We start from the raw sequence: 7,173 nt of genomic DNA on the forward strand, positions 1-7,173 counted from the left end.
TGCGTGTCATTGAGAAACGCCATGTAAATTACTTTACTTTATTGCTAAACGTGTTAGCCATAGTAGTAGAAGTAATAGTTGACGATCAACTTCATGGAGACACGATGATGGAGATCATGATGATGGAGATCATGGTGTCATGCCGGTGACAAGATGATCATGGAGCCCCAAGATGGAGATCAAAGGAAGCTATATGATACTGGCCATATCATGTCACTATTATTTGATTGCATGTGATGTTTATCATGTTTTTGCATCTTGTTTACTTAGAACGATGGTAGTAAATAAGATGATCCCTCATAATAATTTCAAGAAAGTGTTCCCCCTAACTGTGCACCGTTGCGACAGTTCGTTGTTTCGAAGCACCACGTGATGATCGGGTGTGATAGATTCCAACATTCACATACAACGGGTGTAAGACAGATTTACACATGCAAACACTTAGGTTGACTTGACGAACCTAGCATGTATAGACATGGCCTCGGAACACAGAAGACCGAAAGGTCGAGCATGAGTCGTATAGAAGATATGATCAACATGAAGATGTTCACCGATGTTGACTAGTCTGTCTCACGTGATGATCGGACACGGCCTAGTTAACTCGGATCATGTTATACTTAGATGACTGGAGGGATGTCTATCTGAGTGGGAGTTCATTGAATAATTTGATTAGATGAACTTAATTATCATGAACTTAGTCTAAAATCTTTACAACATGTATTGTAGATCAAATGGCCAACGTTGTCCTCCACTTCAACGCGTTCCTAGAGAAAACCAAGCTGAAAGACGATGGCAGCAACTATACGGACTGGGTCCGGAACCTGAGGATCATCCTCATAGCTGCCAAGAAAGATTATGTCCTACAAGCACCGCTAGGTGAAGCACCTGCTCTCCCTGCAGAACAAGACGTTATGAACGCTTGGCAGACACGTGTTGATGATTACTCCCTCGTTCAGTGTGGCATGCTTTACAGCTTAGAACCGGGGCTCCAAAAGCGTTTTGAGAGACACGGAGCATATGAGATGTTCGAAGAGCTGAAAATGGTTTTTCAAGCTCATGCCCGGGTCGAGAGATATGAAGTCCCCGACAAGTTCTTCAGATGTAAGATGGAGGAAAATAGTTCTGTCAGTGAGCACATACTCACTATGTCTGGGTTACATAACCGCTTGACTCAGCTGGGAGTTAATCTCCCGGATGACCCGGTCATTGACAGAATCCTTCAGTCGCTTCCACCGAGCTACAAGAGCTTTGTGATGAACTTCAATATGCAGGGGATGGAAAAGACCATTCCTGAAGTATTTGCAATGCTGAAATCAGCAGAGGTAGAAGTCAAAAAGGAACATCAAGTGTTGATGGTGAATAAAACCACTAAGTTCAAGAAAGGCAAGGGTAAGAAGAACTTCAAGAAGGACGGCAAGGGAGTTGCCGCACCCGGTAAGCAAGCTGCCGGGAAGAAGCCAAAGAATGGACCCAAGCCCAAGACTGAGTGCTTTTATTGCAAGGGAAGTGGTCACTGGAAGCGGAACTGCCCCAAATACTTAGCGGACAAGAAGGCCGGCATCACGAAAGGTATATGTGATATACATGTAATTGATGTGTACCTTACCAGTACTCGTAGTAGCTCCTGGGTATTTGATACCGGTGCAGTTGCTCACATTTGTAACTCAAAGCAGGAGCTGCGGAATAAGCGGAGACTGGCGAAGGACGAGGTGACAATGCGCGTCGGGAATGGTTCCAAGGTCGATGTGATCGCCGTCGGCACACTACCTCTACATTTACCTACGGGATTAGTTTTAAACCTCAATAATTGTTATTTAGTGCCAGCTTTGAGCATGAACATTGTATCAGGATCTCGTTTAATTTGAGATGGCTACTCATTTAAATCCGAGAATAATGGTTGTTCTATTTATATGAGAGATATGTTTTATGGTCATGCTCCGATGGTGAATGGTTTATTCTTAATGAATCTCAAGCGTAATGCTACACATATTCATAGTGTGAATACCAAAAGATGTAAGGTTGATAATGATAGTCCCACATACTTGTGGCACTGCCGCCTTGGTCACATAGGTGTCAAACGCATGAAGAAGCTCCATGCAGATGGACTTTTAGAGTCTCTTGATTACGAATCATTTGACACGTGCGTAAAATGACCAAGACTCCGTTCTCAGGAACAATGGAGAGAGCAACCAACTTATTGGAAATCATACATACTGATGTGTGCGGTCCAACGAGTGTTGAGGCTAGCGGTGGCTATCGTTATGTTCTCACCCTCACTGATGACTTGAGTAGATATGGGTATGTCTATTTAATGAAACACAAGTCTGAGACCTTTGAAAAGTTCAAGGAATTTCAGAGTGAGGTTGAGAATCAACGTGACAGGAAAATCAAGTTCTTGCGATCAGATCGTGGGGGAGAATACTTGAGTCACGAATTTGGCACACACTTAAGAAAATGTGGAATAGTTTCACAACTCACGCCGCCTGGAACACCTCAGCGTAATGGTGTGTCCGAACGTCGTAATCGCACTCTATTAGATATGGTGTGATCTATGATGTCTCTTACCGATTTACCGCTATCATTTTGGGGGCTATGCTTTAGAGACTGCCGCATTCACTTTAAATAGGGCTCCGTCAAAATCCGTTGAGACGACACCGTATGAATTATGGTTTGGGAAGAAACCTAAGCTGTCGTTTCTAAAAGTTTGGGGATGCGATGCTTATGTCAAGAAACTTCAACCTGAAAAGCTCGAACCCAAGTCGGAAAAATGCGTCTTCATAGGATACCCTAAAGAAACTATTGGGTATACCTTCTACCTCAGATCCGAAGGCAAGATCTTTGTTGCCAAGAATGGATCCTTTCTAGAGAAAGAGTTTCTCTCGAGAGAAGTAAGTGGGAGGAAAGTAGAACTTGATGAAGTATTACCTCTTGAACCAGAAAGTGGCGCAACTCAAGAAAATGTTCCTGAGGTGCCTGCACCGACTAGAGAGGAAGTTAATGATGATGATCATGAAACTTCAGATCAAGTTGCTACTGAACTTCGTAGGTCCACAAGGACACGTTCCGCACCAGAGTGGTACGGCAACCCTGTCTTGGAAATCATGTTGTTAGACAACGGTGAACCTTCGAACTATGAAGAAGCAATGGCGGGCCCGGATTCCGACAAATGGCTGGAAGCCATGAAATCCGAGATAGGATCCATGTATGAAAACGAAGTATGGACTTTGACTGACTTGCCCGTTGAGTGGCGAGCCATAGAAAATAAATGGATATTTAAGAAGAAGACAGACGCGGATGGTAATGTGACCATCTATAAAGCTCGGCTTGTCGCTAAGGGTTATCGACAAGTTCAAGGGGTTGACTACGATGAGACTTTCTCACCCGTAGCGAAGCTGAAGTCTGTCCGAATCATGTTAGCAATTGCCGCATTCTATGATTATGAGATATGGCAAATGGACCTCAAAACGGCATTCCTTAATGGTTTTCTTAAGGAAGAATTATATATGATGCAGCCAGAAGGTTTTGTCGATCCTAAGAATGCTGACAAGGTGCGCAAGCTCCAACGCTCGATTTATGGGCTGGTGCAAGCATCTCGGAGTTGGAACATTCGCTTTGATGAGATGATCAAAGCGTTTGGGTTTATGCAGACTTATGGAGAAGCCTGCGTTTACAAGAAAGTGAGTGGGAGCTCTGTAGCATTTCTCATATTATATGTAGATGACATGCTTTTGATGGGAAATGATATAGAACTTTTGGACAACATTAAGGCCTACTTGAATAAGATTTTTTCAATGAAGGACCTTGGAGAATCTGCTTATATATTAGGCATCAAGATCTATAGAGATAGATCAAGACGCCTCATAGGTCTTTCACAAAGCACATACCTTGATAAGATATTGAAGAAGTTCAATATGGATCAGTCTAAGAAGGGGTTCTTGCCTGTGTTGCAAGGTGTGAAATTGAGCTCAGCTCAATATCCGACCATGGTAGAAGATATAGAAGAGATGAGTGTCATCCCCTATGCCTCAGCCATAGGGTCTATTAAGTATGCCATGATGTGTACCAGACCTGATGTAAACCTTGCCTTAAGTTTGGTAGGTAGGTACCAAAGTAATCCCGGCAAGGAACACTGGACAGCGGTCAAGAATATCCTGAAGTACCTGAAAAGGACTAAGGACATGTTTCTCGTTTATGGAGGTGACGAAGAGCTCGTCGTAAAGGGTTACGTCGATGCTAGCTTCGACACAGATCTGGCTGACTCTAAGTCACAAACCGGATACGTGTATATGTTGAATGGTGGAGCAGTAAGCTGGTGCAGCTGCAAGCAGAGCGTCATGGCGGGATCTACATGTGAAGCGGAGTACATGGCAGCCTCGGAGGCAGCGGGATCTACATGTGAAGCGGAGTACATGGCAGCCTCGGAGGCAGCGCATGAAGCAATTTGGGTGAAGGAGTTCATCACCGACATAGGAGTCATACCCAATGCGTCGGGGCCGATCAAACTCTTCTGTGACAACACTGGAGCTATTGCACTTGCCAAGGAGCCCAGGTTTCACAAGAAGACCAGGCACATCAAGCGTCGCTTCAACTCCATTCGTGAAAATGTTCAAAATGGAGACATAGATATTTGTAAAGTACATACGGATCTGAATGTCGCAGATCCGTTGACTAAACCTCTCCCTAGGGCAAAACATGATCAACACCAGAACTCTATGGGTGTTCGATTCATCACAATGTAACTAGATTATTGACTCTAGTGCAAGTGGGAGACTGTTGGAAATATGCCCTAGAGGCAATAATAAACGGATTATTATTATATTTCCTTGTTCATGATAATTGTCTTTTATTCATGCTATAATTGTGTTATCCGGAAATCGTAATACATGTGTGAATACATAGACACCAACATGTCCCTAGTAAGCCTCTAGATGACTAGCTCGTTGATCAACAGATAGTCATGGTTTCCTGACTATGGGCATTGGATGTCATTGATAATGAGATCACATCATTAGGAGAATGATGTGATGGACAAGACCCAATCCTAAACATAGCACAAGATCGTATAGTTTGTTTGCTAGAGTTTTTCCAATGTCAAGTATCTTTTCCTTAGACCATGAGATCGTGTAACTCCCGGATACCGTAGGAGTGCTTTGGGTGTACCAAACGTCACAACGTAACTGGGTGACTATAAAGGTATACTATGGGTATCTCCGAAAGTATCTGTTGGGGTTACACGGATCAAGACTGGGATTTGTCACTCCATATGACGGAGAGGTATCTCTAGGCCCACTCGGTAATGCATCATCATAATGAGCTCAAAGTGACCAAGTGTCTGGTCACGGGATCATGCATTACGGTAAGAGTAAAGTGACTTGCCGGTAACGAGATTGAACGAGGTATTGGGATACCGACGATCGAATCTCGGGCAAGTAACGTACCGATTGACAAAGGGAATTGTATACGGGGTTGCTTGAATCCTCGACATCGTGGTTCATCTGATGAGATCATCGAGGAGCATGTGGGAGCCAACATGGGTATCCAGATCCCGCTGTTGGTTATTGACCGGAGAGTCGTCTCGGTCATGTCTACATGTCTCCCGAACCTGTAGGGTCTACACACTTAAGGTTCAGTGACGCTAGGGTTGTAGAGATATGAATATGCAGTAACCCGAAAGTTGTTCGGAGTCCCGGATGAGATCCCGGACGTCACGAGGAGTTCCGGAATGGTCCGGAGGTGAAGAATTATATATAGGAAGTGGAGTTTCGGCCATCGGGAGAGTTTCCGGGGTCAGCGGTATTGTACCGGGACCACCGGAAGGGTCCCGGGGGTCCACCAGGTGGGGCCACCCATTCCGGAGGGCCTGATGGGCTGAAGTGGGGAGGGAACCAACCCATAGTGGGCTGGTGCGCCCCCCTTTGGGCCCCCCATGCGCCTAGGGTTGGGAACCCTAGGGGAGGGGGCGCCTCCACTTGCCTTGGGGTGCACTCCACCCCCTTGGGCGCCGCCCCCCTAGGAGATCCTATCTCCTAGGGCCGGCGCACCCCCTAGGGGGCCTATATAAAGGGGGTAGGGAGGGCAGCCGCACCTGAAGCCTTGGCGCCTCCCTCTCCCCTGTTACACCTCTCCCTCTCGCAGAAGCTCGGCGAAGCCCTGCTGCGATCACTCCTGCATCCACCACCACGCCGTCGTGCTGCCGGATCTCCGTCAACCTCTCCTTCCACCTTGCTGGATCAAGAAGGAGGAGACATCATCCGCTCCGTACGTGTGTTGAACGCGGAGGTGCCGTCCGTTCGGCACTTGGTCATCGGTGATTTGGATCACGGCGAGTACGACTCCATCATCCCCGTTCTCTTGAACGCTTCCGCTCGCGATCTACAAGGGTATGTAGATGCACTCCCCTCTCCTTGCTAGATGACTCCATAGATAGATCTTGGTGAAATGTAGAGAATTTTTTTTGTTTTCTGCAACGTTCCCCAACACTTCTGCCAATGTGGATATCTCTATTTGGACTCAATGAGCACCTCGCTGATATAATAAACCGGCCGTTGAACCGGATACTCTTTGCCGGCCTCCTTGCGCTCTACCACAATAGCTACACTAACAGCTCAGGTATTAGCAGCCACGTATAGCAGTAAGGCTTCTTTATCGACCGGAGCCGCAAGTACAGGTGGCTTGGCTAACTGTCTTTTTAAGTCCTCAAACGCTTTATCAGCAGCATCACTCCGGCCTGATACAAAGGGATAGCCTTCTCCCCAAGGCGACTGATAAACCGGCTTAGGGCTGCAATCCGGCCTGCCAAATGCTGGACATCGTTGATACACGCCGGCTTAGGCAGGGATGTGATATATGTATCTTCTCCGGATTAGCTTCAATGCCCTTGTTAGACACCAGAAAACCGAAGAGCTTGCCTACCGGTACACCAAAGACACATTTGGCCGGATTAAGTATCATCTTATAAACCCGGAGGTTATCAAAAGTTTCCTTCAAGTCACCTATCAATGTTTCCTCCTTTCTGGACTTCACCACAATATCATCCACATATGCATGAACATTGCGCCCAATCTGTTTATGCAGGCAATTCTGGACGCAGCGCTGATAAGTCGCCTGGGCACTCTTGAGCCCAAAAGGCATAGATACGTAGCAGAAGGCTCCAAAGGGAGTTATGAAAGTTGT

This window comes from Triticum urartu, chromosome 7A (assembly GCF_056163025.1).
Source record: "Triticum urartu cultivar PI428250 chromosome 7A, HENAU_Tu73, whole genome shotgun sequence".
Lineage (NCBI taxonomy): Eukaryota > Viridiplantae > Streptophyta > Magnoliopsida > Poales > Poaceae > Triticum > Triticum urartu.